Consider the following 16,385-nt stretch of genomic DNA (forward strand, 5'->3'; position numbering starts at 1 on the left):
TGATCCCTAATAATCCCTATTGGGCTGGCCCGAACCCTGGTTCTTGTGACTACAAGTATGTGCAGTGGACTGGTCCAGTCTATTCCACATTACATTCAGCTCTCATACACATCATTGAGTGTTAAAACCGAACTCAACCCAACAGACTCCACCCTCCAGCCCACACTAATGCCAGCAGGTGCCACCACCTGCCTTGCCAGGCCTGTCCCCAGTCCTGATTCTCGTGCTTGCCAGTCAGAGCTGCAGTCCATCAGAGAAGTACCCACAATTTCCCTATTGGATCTTGGTAGGGATCTTGGTAGGGATCAAACTCCCTACCCTGAATCTTGCACTCTTCAGGTGGTTCTGCGTCTAGCTTGACAGGACTTGCCCATAGTCCTAGCAGTTGCCAGCTGATGCTGTGGCAAAGCCCAGCCAGCCTGCCCTTACTCTGGCTCATTCCTGCACCAATGGATACAGTAGGTTAGCCCAGTCTGGCTCTCCCACTAATGCAGTTCACATGCACGTGCTGTAACCCTGCTCTGCCTGGTCTGCTTGCAGTCCCAGCTCTCACGCTCACCAGCAGGAACAGTGGCCCAGCAGGAATCCCCACTTCTCCCCTACCAGGACTACTCACACATGTGCTTTGGGTCTGGTATGGCCCACTTCACCTTGGCATATGTCAGTGAGTGCTATAGCATGGCCTGTCCCATTCTGCCCCCAGTCACGACCCTAATATGAACTGGCTGGTGCTGCAGCCTGACCTAACCCGTCCCATACCTCCATCCTTGTTCTCAGATCTTCCAGTGGGTGTTATGAATTGGCTCAGTCTATCCTGCTCTTAGACTTGACCTATACATGTGCTGGCAGGTAGTATAACCTAGCTTGGTCTGGGCTGTTCCCTGTCTTGGTTCTTGTGCTCACCTGCAGGGACTGCAACCTGGCAAAAGAGTTCCCCAAGCTCCTCTATCAGGTTTCCTCCCAGTGGCAGATCTTGCTCATATCAGTGGTTCCTTGGCCCGAGCTGACATAGTCCACCTTCCGTCCTGGCAGGAACAGTGGCCTTGTTGAGCCATCTTCTGCTGCCTTCCCAGGAGTATTAATAGGGAGCTGGACTGGAAGTGGAGCAAGGGAACAGAAACTGGTGCTCATGTGGTAAGCTAGAATTGCAAAGTGAAAGCTTTAGCCCCTACACCACAGCAAATAATTGCCACCCCAGCATAACTTTTTTTTTTTTTTTTTTTTTTAGCATTTATTTCTTTTTTTGAAAGGCACAGTTAGAAAGAAAGAGATCTTCTGTATGCTAGTTTACTGCACAATGATTGCAAGTGCTAGGGTTGGCCCAGAACTAGGGACTTCATAAGGGTCTCCTGCGTGTATTGAGGGATCCAAGCACTGGGACCATCTTTCCAGAGTACATTAGGCTTTTCAGGCACATTAGAGATCAGACATGGAGCAGCATTGGGGTGAATAGAATATTTTAAGAACATGTATAACATTTTAGGAAACTGCCAAAACAGCTTTCCAAAATGATTGCAAGGTGCACATTGCACATTCTATTCAGTTCACAAGATATGAGACTTCCAGTTGTTCCTTATCTTCACCAATTCTCAGAATAGTTAAATTTTAATTTTTTTTACATGTGCAAAAATATTTATATTCAACTTTCTCCTTTGGATACAACAATTTTGTTGTTTACACATGTGATATGAAGTTGAAATTCTTACTCTTCCAAACTATGTTGCTGGGAATGAAACGCAACAAAGCCACGAGACTAAGCAAGATCGTTACTGGTACAAATACACTCAGCGTGTTTGGATGCACTGTACAGGGAACATGGTTCTTTCTCATCTCATTTTAGCCTAATGACACTGCCTCTTTAAACATCAACATAACATTAATCACATTGTGGAGTACACATCTAAGGAAAGTCTTCTAGTCCTCTCCTGTGAATTCACATAAAGTATGTTCCTCTCATCCAAGTAATTCTGAAGGTGACAAATATTACAGATGCTGAATTTATGGGAGTGCTTGCTCCGTTTGTTAACTCATCCATCTTGTGAGAAATAAAAAGACCCAAGCATGAGACTGGTGGGCCTTTCTTATCCTGTCAGCCCAATGATATAATCAATATCTATAATTACTAAATCTTGCCAAGGCAGTTTAACCCTGGACTGCCTCATTGGTGAGTATCCATTTCCTAAAAACATAGTCAGATCAAAGTTAATCATAATGCATACAACCTCTCTTGCATCAACTGTATTAACCCAACTCGTGCATGTCTACCTAAGTCATGTCATATTTCAGTTGAGATTCTTTCATTGCAAGCATTTACCAAGCATAAAGTCCAGCATCTTATTATCCAGATAAGTTCAACGGTTTCTTGGGGAGACCATCTCTGGTCTGAAGGTAGAGCCGGCAGAGTATCATCCCGATCAGTTGAAAGCCCCGATATAACATCAGTAACAATTTATAATGTTATGGAGTTAATTAACATGGTATTGAGTAACCAATATGTTAAAAGAAAAAAAGAAGAATGCAAATTCTGAACCACATCCTGTGACTTCTTCATTGACATTTCAATTATTAGTTTATATACAACTGGGTTTTATACACATTAAAATGGCTATAGATTACTGTTCAGCTGTCTTGTGTCTATTTTAATTTTAGTATTTAGCAGTTTATAGCGTTGAAGCATGATTTTGCAGAATCTGGCTGCTTTTCAAGTAGTCTATAACTCTAAATTTTTAATTTTTAAAAAAGAGTTACTTATTTTTATAGCAAAGTCAGATATACAGAGAGGAGGAGAGACAGAGAAGAAGATCTTCCATCTGATGATTCACTCCCCAAGTGATCACAACAGCCGGTGCTGAGCCGATCTAAAGCCAGGAGCCAGGAGCTTCTTCTGGGTCTCCCATGTGGGTGCAAGGTCCCAAGGCTTTGGGCCATCCTCGACTGCTTTCCCAGGCCACAAGCAGGGAGTTGGATGGGAAGTGGAGGTGCCGGGATTAGAACTGGCGCCCATATGGGATCCCAGTGCGTTCAAGGCAGGGACTTTAGCCACTAGGCCATGGTGCCAGGGCCCTGAACTTTTAATTTTAACATGCAAGTGGTATATGGATTTTGGACTTGGCTGAAACTAGGAGTCTGGAACTCCATCAGGGCCTCCTGTGTTTGCACAGTGTAGTTATTAGTACAAGTTATGGGTTTTTGGTGAGATGGCCACAGAAATAAGTGTTATTTTTCATGAACTTTTGGAATTACTCCAATATGATATTAACTGTAGATTTTTTTTACATCTGTTGCGTGAGAGTGTTGACTTTTGTCAGATGCTTTTTATTTCTCAGTTGAGCTCATTGTGTGATTTTGCTTCTGATGCAGTGAGTTATGTTAGTTGGTTTTAGAATGTTAAATCAACTTTATTCCTGGAATGAGCACTTGGTCATCTAATATTCTTGTATATAGTTGGCCTTCTGTACTCTCAGGTTCTGCATACATATGTGCATCCAACCAATCTCATATCGAAAATATTTGGACAAATTGTGTCTGTATTGAATGGGCATAGAATTTCTTGTTACTCATAAGCAATTTAGTGAAATAGTTGTTTATATGTCATTAATAATGGATATTATCAGCATAGAAACATGGTTAAAAGTATACTGTGGGATGTGTTCGAGGATATTACATAGATTATATGCAAATATTACACCATTTTATATTTGGGGATTTTCCTAGAACTAATTTTGGCACCAATTTGGTTACGTAGGCATGACTGTTTCAAATTGAGGGTCATGGTTTGTCTTGTGAAATCAGTTTAGAGGGTCATAATCACTTTTTAGAAGAATAAAATAGTCTAATTTTCTTTTTCTTTTTTTTTTTTTTTTGAGGTTTCTTTTTTATTTGAAATACAGAGCTACAGAGAAAGAGAGAAAGAAAGTAAAGGAGAGAGATTCCATCTGTTGGTTTACTCTCCAAATGACTACAATGGCCAGAGCTGAACTGATCCAAAGCTAGAAGCCAGGGGCTTCTTCCAGGTCTCCCACATGGGTGCAGGGTCCCAAGGCTTTGGGCCATCGTCTGCTCCTTTTCCAGGCCATAAGCAGGGAGCTGGATTGAAAGTGGAGCAGCTGGAGTTGAACTGGCATCCACTTAGGATGCCAGTACTGTAGGTGGCAACTTAGCCTACTATGCTGTCCTCAATAGTCTACTTTCCTGATAACCAATCTGATAGAAATGTAAAGAACCACTCTCCTGTTTCCATTTCCAAGACAGTATACTCATATTAGTAAGCAATTGTAAGGCATTTGTGTAAAACTGAAATACATATGTTAAAGCCAACATATAATTAATGAGAGATAACTTCATATATGTGCTATCATGTATGTATATATATATATTCTGGAAATATCTATGTAAGTTTTCTAATAGCTATGTCTGTGACAGTTGCCAATATGGCTTATATCTATCTATTTAGTATAGCTATGTATATAATATATAGTTATCTATTTAAGGTAAGATGACGGGCCCGGCGCTAAAGTCCTCGCCTTGAACACACCAAGATCCCATATGGGCACCGAGATCCCATATGGGCGCCAGTTCTAATCCTGGCTGCTCCACTTCCCATCCAGCTCCCTGCTTGTGGCCTGGGAAAGCAGTCGAGGACAGCCCAAGGCCTTGGGACCCTGTACCTGTGTGGGAGACCCAGAAGAAGTTCCTGGCTCCTGGCTTCAGATCGGCCGTTGCGCTCACTTGGGAAGTGAATCATCAGATGGAAGATCTTCCTCTCTGTCTCTCCTGCTCTCTGTATATCTGACTTTCCAATAAATAAATAAATCTTTAAAAAAAAAAAGGTAAGATGACATATTTGAATAGATGAATAATCATATGGTTTCAATATTAGTTTCATAACTTGGCCCTTCAAAAGTTTTTGGACCCAGTGTAGTAGCCTAGTGGCTAAAGTTCTTGGCCTTGCAGGGTCCCAAGGCTTTGTTTGGGCCATCCTTCACTACTTTCCCAGGTCACAGGCAGGGAGCTGGATTTTAAGTGAAGCACCCAGGAAATGAACTGGTACCCATATTGGATCCCAGCGCTTGCAAGGTGAGGATTTGGCCATTGAGCCTTTGTGCCTGGTCACTTTTATTCTTTCTTAACTGAAGGTAGAAATTAGAATCTGTGGATAAATGACTCAAAAGGTCGCACCGTAATCTGGCCTCTGTTGGGTCTCTAACCTCATCCCCTTTTTCTTGTCTTGTTTTCTCCATCCACATTGTCTTTGCTAGCCCTCATTAATGCTAAGCATGTAAGTTTTTGGCCTTGCTATTTCTCTACTTAGAGCATGCTTCCTCTAGATAAATGTATAATAACTCTCTCATTTGATTTAGATTTTTCCCAATTGCCATTTTTTTTTCCTGTGAGATTTGTCCTGTTTACGTCCTCCACTTAGACTTCTTGCTGTTGTACCATCCTGGTCTCCCTGTGTCAGGATCTGAGCTATTGTATATCTGTTTGAATTCTTTGCCTCCACCCATTACATTCCATGAGGCAGAGGTTTTTTAAATTTATTTTTTATGATACAATTCCATAGGCTCTGGGGTTTCCCTTGTCCCCTTCCCTAACTACCTCCCTCCCACTGATTTCTGCTGTATTTTAACCATGTTATAGTCCTTCATAAGCAGTCATAAGCCCATCATTCTATTAAAGTGTATCCTGATGCTGTGGGTACGGACAATAGCAGACAGCCAGCATCCTATTGTCAAGGTACATTTAGAAGTTTTATTGGGAGTACATCTTTTTTTTTTTTTTTCCTAATCTGCTTATTCTAAAATCCTCATGGAGCCAGCACTGTGGCTCAATTGGGAATCCTCTACCTGCAGGGATGGGTGCTGATTCATGTTCTAGCTGCTCCACTTCTCACCCAGCTGTCTGCTTATGACCTGGGAAGTCAGCAAAAGGGCTCCTGCACCCACATGGGAGATCTGGAGGGGGCGCTTGGCTCTTGTCTTCTGATTGCTTAGCTCTGGCCATTGTATCCATTTGGGGAGTTAACCAACAGATGGAAGATCCTCTGTCTTTCTTTCTATGTTTCTGTAAATCTGCCTATTCAGTTAAAATAAATCTTTTTAAAAAAGTCCTTAGTACCTATTAAATTACAATTGCTAACATTGAATTAATGAAATGTTCAAAATGTTAAATAATTGTTCACTCCCCTGCCTCTTTTTCTTTCCAAATTTACCTTCTGATCATCTCGACCTCTTTCTACATGCGATTCTGTTTTATATCATGTACCCTCCTGTCACTGAACCTCCTCTTGGTGTAGCTCCTTTTTGTTTCTTTCCTTGTCAAGCCCCTCCTCCTCCTTTTCTTTACCTATTTAATTTCTACTCATCCTTTAAATATCAACTTACAAAGAAGCTCCACAGTAAGACCCCTGCTAAATATTCTCTCAGTTGTGCTAGTTGATATTCTTTCTCATAGCTACTTCGAAGACTCTGTGTGGGCAGGACCTGAGTGTAGTCCCTGCTAGTGGATTGGAATAGCAAATCCCGTGAGTTCTCATGTAGTACTTCCTTCCAATGGGAATTGACAGGGCATATATGCTTGGGAATGACAGCCTGTCTGACTGTGTGGTCTTGAATTACAATTAGTAGTGAATGTACAATCCACCATCTTTGGTCACATATGGATTTTATTATGTATTTTTTATTTCTCTGTTAGAATTTTATGAAAAAAAAATGCAGATAGTTACCTGGCTCGAGAAATTGGAGTTTGGGGTCCACTGATCATGTGTATATTAGTATTCTTACTAACCTTGTAGGGCATTAAATGATCCAATATATTTGGTAGCCTTAATATTTAACTCCAGAATATGGTGAAAAACTGATTAACTCAATACTTTTTCAATCATTTCACTTTTGAAAAATTGCTTGCTGAGAAAGTTAAGAATGTTTCATTTTCTAGGATTGTTTGAAGACTAAATACGTATATGAAGGTATTTTAAATTATACCTGATGTTGTTATTATTACTTGCTACATTGCTGTTTTATAGGTTGCTATATTTGTATCTATTAATACAAAAGAGCAGATTACATAAATATAAGTTTCAGAATATAAGCATACTTTTAATTTTCCCTCTCCCTTCATTATTTTTTTTTTTAAAGAAAATGTTTGTTTAGAAAGAGAAGCATTGGGCTCAGCGCAGTGGCCTAGTGGCTAAAGTCCTTGTCTTGAATGCGCCTGGGTCCCATATGGGTGTCAGTTCTAATCCCGGAAGCCCTTCTTCCCATCCAGCTTCCTGCTTGTGGCCTGGAAAAGCAGTGAGGATGGCCCAAAGCCTTGGGACCTTGCACCTGCACCCATGTGGGAGACCTGGGAGAAGCTCCTGCTTCTGCCTTGGGATTGGCTCAGCTCCTGGCTTCTGTGGCTGCTTGGCGAGTGAATCATCGGACGGAAAATCTTTCTCTCTGACTCTCCTCCTCTCTGTATACTTGACTTTGCAATAAAATAAATAAGTCTTTAAAAAAAGAGAGAGAAGCATTGTTCTAGTAAGTCTTTTAATTTACTTTATGATCTCAGGCTTAATGCTTGTCTAAACAGGTCTTGAAGTAGAAGTGGAAAGATCACTGTTCCACAAGAATGTAGACTGGGCGATAAACAACAATTAGATCACAATATGTCAGCTTTGCCTGCACACATTAAGGTTTTATTTTATCTCTGTGCTCTATGTTAGCTATTTGTCTTTTGGGGTTTAGCTTATTTCAATAAACATAATCGTCTCCAGTTGCACCCCTTCTCAGCACTAATTGTTCAAGAGATTATTGTTTCTCCACGGATTGATTTTAGCTCTTTTGCTAAGATTTGTTTGTTATAGCTGTGTATATTAATTTGGTGGTTTTCTATTCATTTTCATTGGTCTTTATGTCATTTTGATTTTTTTTTAAGGATTTATTCAGTTTCATTTGAAGGGCAGTGTTTCAAAAGTAGAGAGAAGGGACATAGTCTTCCCTGCACTTGTTCACTCCCGAAATGGCTGGACCAATCTGAAGCCAGAAGCCCGCAGCTTTTTTTCTGAATCCTGTGCGGGTCCAGGGGTCAAGTACTTGGGTGATCTTAGGCTGCTCTTCTAAGTGTATCTGTGCCAGTGTTAGGCTACTTTGTTTACAGATAGCTTGTCTTGAAGTCTGGTGCTGTAAGTCTACTGGCTTTGTTTTTCTTGTTTAAGATTGCTTTAGCTACAAAAAACAAAAACAAAACCAAAAAAAAAAAAGATTGCTTTAGCTAATAGGGATGTTTTGTCTTTTATGTACATTTTAGAATTACTTTTTTCTTGATCTGGGAAGATTGTGCTTTGTATTTTGATTGGGATCACATTGAATCTGTGAATTGATTTGGGTAGTGCAGACATTTTGAGGATATTTATTTTTCCAGTCTATGAATATGGAAGATTTTTCTATTTTTTGATATCTTTTTTTTTCCCTAAATGTTTTGTAATTTTCACTATGGTGCTGTTTCACATTCTTGGTTAAGTTTTTATAGCTATTGTGAATGGACCTTACACTTATTTCTCAGCCTCGGCATTGTCTGTGTATCCAAATGCTATTGCTTTTGTGTGATTTTATATCTTACAACATTGCTATCATCTCTTAAAAACATTTATTTTGTTTATAATGTTGTTTACATAGTTGAGAAGAATGTATGCCCACGTGGGCCACTGGCCAGGGTGGAGAAGGAGGAGGGCAGGACAAATGTTTCCAGCTATTTTTTTCCCCTTTTTCTCCTGTATCTGTAGTGGATGCAGGGTAGGGAGCTGCTCCTTGCTGTCAAACTACATCAGCACCCAGGAAGGGAGGACGGTCATTTGATGTCATCTTAGAGACCCCAGTGAGGGGAAGAATGTTCAGAGGGTAATACTTGAGTGCTTTTAAAAGTTCTGACATGTTGGTTTCATTGATCTTAGAATGAGAAAATCTTTCCAAGGTCTATTGGTTGACAGCCTACGTCCAGCCACACACCCAAACACAAGCTGCCAAAGCCTGGCCACGAGAGATGTCCAGCCTGTTGTACTTTCCATTCTCTGCTGTGGCACTTGACTTCCTCTGCCTGCCTCAGTAATCTGGCTGTCATGTCCCCTGTGTGCATCTGTGTATTCTGTCTACTACGTGGGCACCAGCAACTGAGGAGGCCCAGTCTCGATAACGTGTGCTCCAAGGTCCCACCACATATCCTGTGATTTTTCCCTGTGGTTGGAGTTTGAGTCCAGCGGTCTAGTTTGGGAGTCCCCCAAGAAACCTCTTCTGGGGTGACCTCAGACCTGTCTCTTGTGTGCACCAGCTAGTGTGGTATTTAGTTCAGTCCATCACTCACATCGGCCTACTCAAATACTGGTGAATGCCATTGCCTGTTCAGTTCTGCCCTTGACCCCATCTCCCATGCAAAGCAACAGTGCTGCTGCCTAGCCCAACCCAGCCCACCACAAACCCAGACCTTATGTATACTGTTGGGAGCTGCAGCCCAGCAGAGGATGGTCCACTCCCAGGTCCAGATCCTGTGCCATCCAGGGGCACTTCAGTCCAGCCTGACATGACTTGCACCCAGTTCCGATACTTGCCAGTGGATGCTGTGGCAAAGCCCATCTGTCCCACTCTTAGCTCTGGCTCTTGCATGTGCCGGTGGACGTTGGGCCCAAACCAGGCCAGCCTGGCCCTCTACTAAACCCAGGCCACATATGTGCTGACAGGTGCTGCAGCCCTGCCCAGCCTGATCCGCCTCCAGTCCCAGCTCTCATGCTTACCAGCAGGAGCAGCAGCCCATAGTGAGTCCCCCGAATTTTCCCCTCTATCCTGCCCCAGCCCTAGGTCTTGCATGTGCTGGTGAGTGCTGCAGCCCAGTCTGGCATGGCCAGGCTCACTTTGGCATTTGCTAACAGGAACTGCAGTCTGGCTCTGTCCTGCCTGCCTGCAATTCCAGCTTATGCTGGTTGGGTTAAAGTGGTCCAACCCGATCTGGCTTGGACCCTATCCTGGCCCTCGGTTCCACCAGTAGATACTGTGAACTGGCCCAATCTGGCTGACCCACATGTATGCCAGTGGATGTTGTAGCCTAGCCTGGGCTGCAGTCTAGCGGGAGTTGCCCAGGTTCCCTTGTCAGACCAGCTCCTACCCCTTGGTGTTGGTGTGAGGAGAAGTGGTGCTTGGCTTAGCCTGATCTGGACTGCCTGCAATCCTGGTATTCGCCAGTAGGAACTGCAACCCTGCCTGATGAGCCCAAACACATTCCAGCTCTCACTGGTGGGTGCTGCAGCCCGTCCCCACCTGGCCCAGCCCAGAATTGACTGTTACTTGGCCCGGTGGGTGCCACAGCCCAGCCCAGCCCAGCCCACACCTACTTGGGCTCTCACAAGCACCTGTGGATGCCAGGGCCTAGCCCAGTCTGGCCTGCCCCCAGACCAAACCCACATGCATCCCAAGGATTGTGTCTGGTCTTTCCCCAGCCCGGCCTTTTATGCTCACCAACGGAAACTGAACTTAGTAGGGGAACTTAGTAGGGGAACTTAGTTCCTCTACCAGATCTGTTGCCAGACCTGATCATGTGCATTACTGGTGGTGCTCTGGCCCAGCTTGGCATGGCCCACCCCCATTTTCGGTTCTCACTGATGGGTGCTGTGGCCTAGCTCTGCCGAGCCTTCCCCCATTCTTTATCTTTGGTGAACCGTTGGGTGAATAGCCTATCCCGGCATGGCCCACACCCCGTCCTGATTACACATGAGCCAATGGATGTTAAGGTTTAGCCCAGCCTAGCCTGACCCATCCTCTAAGCCAGCCCACACACATGCTGATGAGTGGTGCAGCCCTGTCTGGCCTGGCCTACTGCCATCCCTGGCCCTCAGGCTCTTTAGTGGGAGCTGTGGCCCAGTAGGGGAACTTCCCAAGTTCCTTCACCAAGCCTGCTCCCAGACCTGTATCTCAGTTTGCCGACCCTTGCTGGCATAGTCCACCCACGTCCCTGCCTTTGTATATGCTGGTAGGCGCTGCAGTCGGCCTACCCCCAGACCTGATTCTCAGGTTCACCTGGGGTGATCTGCTCCCAACCCCAATTCCTGCAAGTTTTGGTGAGTTCCATGATTATGCCTAGCTTGGCCCATTACCAGCTCCAGCTGTTGTGGAAACCAGCAGATATTGCAGACCCTCAGGAGTGAGCTGATCTGTCTCCTACAGAATCTGCCTCCAGACCCAGCTCTCTTGTGTTCTGGTTGATGTCATGGCCCAGTATTGCATGGCCCTTCCCCTGCCCCAACACTTGTGGGTACTGTGGCCTCACCCTGCCAGGCAGTCCCAAGCCCCAGCCTTCATGTGCGCTGTCTGGTGATGGGCGAGGCCAGCCCAAGTCTCCCACATGGGAGCGTGCATTGGTCTGACCCAGACATCCCATCTGGTTTTCTCTCTCGAAACTGCTTGATCTCCGCTCTCTTGTTTACCCGAGAGTGCAGAGACCCAGTCATTGGGAGCCCCCAGAAGTCATTCCACACCTGTGAAGTACTCCGTCAGCAGCCTTCGCTTCCACATATCTCCAAATCCCCTCCTTGGGTCACTATGACCAAACCAGGGTCATATTCTCATGGGTCCCTCTGGCCCTTTGGTGGCAATAGTGGCAATGGTGGTGGAATAGGCCCCAGAGTTGACTTCCCCACATATCTTTAAAAAAAAATAGGCAACTATGCTGTCATCCTGGTTATAGTTAACACAAATTTGGCACTAACTAGGCCCAGAGCCTGCCAGTTACTGGCTGCTTTTCTCCCAGCAGTGTAACACTTGCCTAGGTACAAGGAACATACAGCTGGGACAACTTTGCTGTCATCTTCACAGTTCCAGTCTCTTAGTGGAGCTTTTTGTTCTTTTAGATATAGGATTACATCATCTGCGTACAGGGATAATTTGACTTCTTCCTTTCTAATTTACATCCCTTTGATTTGTTTCTCTTGATTAATAGCTCTGGCTAAAACGTACAGAATTGTATTGAATAGAAATTGTGAAAATATGCTCTGTCTCCAGTTCTTAATGGAAGTGCTCCAGCTTCCCCTTCAGTATGATGCTGGCTGTGAGTTTGTTGTATATTTCCTTGGTTATATGTTGAGGCATGCTCCTTCTGTACCCAATTTGCTTAAAGGTCCTTTTTTTTTAAAAAAAAAATTATTAAGGAATGTTGTGTTTTATGAAAAGCTTGCTCTGTATCGAATGAGATAATAATATGATTTTTATTCTTCATTTTGCTAATGTGATGGGTCACATTTATTAATCTGTGTTTGTTGAACTGACAATATCAGCTGTCTCTGTTCCTGAGTGCTGAAGTGGTTTGATAGCACAGAGCAATGCAGTATCCTGCACCCCCACAAACAGTTGAGAAGACTGAAACCTTTTTTTCATCCTCCTTCAGCCCCCATCCTGACCTTCTCCACCCTAATTTGAGGGCCAGATAGGTCTGCAACCCACTCAGCCATGTAGTCAGTATTAACATAAATAAACAGAAAAAAGACATGAAAAAATGGGCTCTTCATTTCAATGATATTGTATACGGTTTTCTTGTCCTAAGGAAAGTTTTATATGATTTTCTGTTCTAAGGAAAGTTCCATGCAGTGATGAAAAAAATAATGTGTATTTTTCATGTGTGGGATGAAATGTTGTATTGATATCAGTAAGATCCATTGGTTGAGAGGATAGAGTAGTTCTGGGTATTGATGAAAGTGAGGTCTTCCATTCTTTCTTTGGAACATATTGCTCACTTTTATCAATTCATTTTTATTTTCTAAAGAGTTATTTATTTGTTTGAAAGTCAGTATTACAGAGAGAGGGGAATAGGGACAGAGAAGGAATCTTCTGTCTTGTGGTTTATTCCGCAGATGTCCCCAGGGGTGAAACCAGGCCAGGCTGAAACCAGGAGCTGGGAGCTTCCTCCAGGTTTCGCACATGGGTGACAGGAACCTAAAGATTTGGTTCCTCCTCAGCTGCTTTTCACAGGCCATGGGCTGGGAGCTGGATCAGAGGTAGAGCAGCCAGGACAGGAACTGGCGCCCATCAGTGCTGATTTTACTCACTATACTACCATGCTGTCTCCTTACATTTGTTTTTAAAAAGGTGTATGCCCTATAATTGACTGCATATATATTTACTATAATCACATTTTCTTGTTGATTTGATCCCTTAATTACATAATTTCCTGCCCTCTTTTAACTGTTTGTTTTGATTCTGAAGTCTGTATTATCTAATATCAAAGTAGCTACTAATGCTTCCTTTTTATTTCCATTTACATGGAAATCCTTTTATACTCAGTCTGTATTCAGACTTTATTGGTAAGGTATTTCTTTCAGATAGCATGTAGATACATGGGTCTTGTTTTTTAATCCATCTACCCAGGCTGTCTTTTAGTTGGAGAATTTAATCCAGAAATATTCAAGGTTGTGTTGATAAGTAATGACTCGGTCCTGCCATTTTTCAACAAATACGCCTTCTGTTTGTGTTGATCTCCTTTGTACTGTACTAGAAAGTGCCCTGCTTTCATCTTTCATGATGCTGGTTATCTGTCCCTGTTTCTGTGTAGTACTTCCAAAGTATCATTTGTAAGGCTTGTCAGATGATCACCACATTCTTTCCATTTTTCTTTCTTTTGGAAGGTCTTCATTTCACCTTTATTTATAAATGGAAGTGTCTCAGGGTAAGGTATTCTTGATAGTTTTTCTTTAAGGACTCAATGTACCTCTTCATTGTCTACAAGAATGTTGGATTTGTAATAAAAAATCTGCAGTCAATCTAAATGGAGAGCCTTTGAAGATAATCTGGTATTTCTCTCCTGCACATTTTAGGGCCTTTTCTTTATGCGTTACTTTTGAAAGCTTGAATGTGTTGTTGTGCTGAATTCTTCTTTATTCCCATGTCTTTGGGGTTCTATGTGCTTCCTGTACTTAGGTATCTTTCTCAAAGGAGGGACATTTTCCGATTTTCCTGCTGTTGTTTCTCTCAGTAAGTTTTCTTAGCCATTTTGTTCTTCATTCCTTCAGAATTCCTAAGATACATATATTTGTTGACATCCATATTCCTGAACACTTTTTTTGTTTTCTTATTTTGTTCCTTATTCTTTTTATTCTTTTCAGCCTGATTGAGATTTTCCCCTTGGATGTACTTTTCTTCTGCATCACCAAGTCTGTTGTTAAGGCTTTCTACTGTATTGTTTATTTAACATATTGAATTCTTCATTTCTAGTATTTTTGTTTAATTTTTTTCTTGGACATGTTTGTCTTCCTGTACAATTTTTTGTCCATGTCTTATACTGATTTACAGTTAACTCCTATAATTGCTTCTCTGTGTTATGAGTGATCTTACAATCATTCTATTGAATTCTTTTTCAGGTATGTTATCATTATCCTGATCTTCAAAGTCTAAGTATTTCTGGTTTCATTTAGGGAGTCATATTGTCTCTCTTGTTCATGTTTCTTATATTTTTAAGTTTATTGTTATTAATCTGAGGAAACACTTGTTAATATCTCCTCTGAAGCCTTTGTTCTTGGAAGGGTGTCTATGATTTCGTGGAATGCCTGCAGCTTCAGCAGCTCTCCAGCCGTATATGCTGGGTAGAGCCAGGGAACTCTGGCCAGTGTTTGTGGGTGGGGCAAGAGTCCAGGGTAGCAGTGAATTAATTCAGCAGAGTGGATCTCCTCTGTTATCAGTATGGGGAGAGGATGGGCCTGCTGGCTGGCATGTTGGCTGACTGAGCCCTTTTCTGAGCCCAGGTTAACCAGCTGCCAAGAGTGAGTTCATGGTGCCTGCAGAGCTCACACACTCAGGTTCGCACACCTCACAAAGGGTCTGTGCACTCCGAAGTGTGATCCCTGAGCCCTCTGTAGGTTCCTTTCCCTGCACGTGGTATTCTGAGATTTGGAAGTTGAACTGAGCAATTGCTCAAAGATCAGCAACATTTCAGTCCCGTCTCAGTCTCCGAGCCTATAAACATCACAGTCACAGGATCTCTACAGTCACAAGATCTCTACAGTCATGGGGTGCTGGGAGCCCCACCCACAGCCAATTCTCCAGGCTGAACTCAGTGAGCACCTCCAAGTTTTCTCTTAGACAAAACTCCACCAATGGTCATGCTCTCGAGAGATGGCATTCCCTCTGCTGGCCACCAGGTGCTTTGGTGGAAAGAGCAGTGGGAGGGAAACGGCATGACCTCTCTGACTATAGATAAGTGGGTACCCTCCCCTGAACCAACTCTGTAGACCTGACTCACAGTGGTGGGGTCTGTGGGTTCTTCCTCTGATGAGGTCACCAGTGGCACTCTGGTTGGCGCAGCCTCCTTTCTCCTTGGTCTGGATTGAGGACATCTGCACTGCGGGCCGTGGGAGTCGCTGGGAGCTTGCTGCCAGCTGCGGGCGCATTTGTGCACTGTGTTCACTGCTGTGTGGAATCTCTTCTCATGTACACTTTCCAATGAAAACTTCTCTCCAACTGTCTTTAGGGAACACGGACTCTCCCCTGTTCTGTTCTGGTATATTCCTGTGGTCAAAACCAATGTTATCTTTCACTTATTCAGCCATCTTGGAACTCCCAACATAGACTTTAATCTCATAAGTAAATGATAATTGTGTCTTCACTAAATCTGTTGTTATTATTTAGGCAAGTGAATACAGACTTATTTTTGTTTGTTCACGTAGTATGAGAATAAATACTCAAACGTAATGATGTAACGTGCATGCAAAGAGCCCAGTTCTCCTTGACTCATTTGAAAATACTATTATGCTTAATTTGTAAGTCAAAGGAATTTTGTTTTAGCCATTGTAAAGAATTTGAGTTCTTTAACTAGGAGACTGGTTTTTGATTAAGCATTTTGGACATTTTGATTAAGCATTTGACTCTCAGAGAAAGACTAAATGGTACATATAGCTAATTACGTGTTCTAAGTAATTGGCATTTTAAAATGTGAAGCAGCAAAAATTAACCCTGAATATGATTGTGTAATCCCTTTCCTCAAAATCTTTAAAAAAATTTTTGTGCCTGGAATGATTAGTTTCTAATACCAGGAGCCAGTGAATGTAAAGGGAACACGGACGTCCTTTGGTCATTCAGTCTGAAGACAGTGGACAACATCTGTTGCTGCTGTGGTTGCTGCTTGCTGCTGGAGGGTATCTCTCATTCCCCTTTTAGGTTGGCTATCAGTGTAGGGCTATTCCCTTCTGTGATGTGATCCCTAGGGAAATGAACAAAATGTAATTGAATGTTGTTCAAGCCATCATTTCCTCTCTGGCATAGTACCTTGAAAATACTGGATACCCACTAGACAGCAAGTTTGAAAGGCTGTAAGAACCAGTGCTTGATCATATATGGGAATATGATTTTCAGATGACGCCTCCGAATTGTAGGCTTTAT

At 42.9% G+C, this 16,385-nt stretch overlaps 1 protein-coding gene across 1 annotated transcript in view; it reads left to right on the plus strand.

The window, feature by feature from the left end:
* Window positions 1–16,385, plus strand: part of UHRF1BP1L (UHRF1 binding protein 1 like) — an 87,527-nt gene that overhangs the window by 15,493 nt on the left and 55,649 nt on the right. The window lies entirely within an intron of this gene.

The sequence above is a fragment of the Ochotona curzoniae genome, unplaced genomic scaffold (assembly GCF_017591425.1).
Source record: "Ochotona curzoniae isolate NIBS_2020 unplaced genomic scaffold, NIBS_Ocur_1.0 contig_1014, whole genome shotgun sequence".
NCBI classification, from domain to species: Eukaryota; Metazoa; Chordata; class Mammalia; order Lagomorpha; family Ochotonidae; genus Ochotona; species Ochotona curzoniae.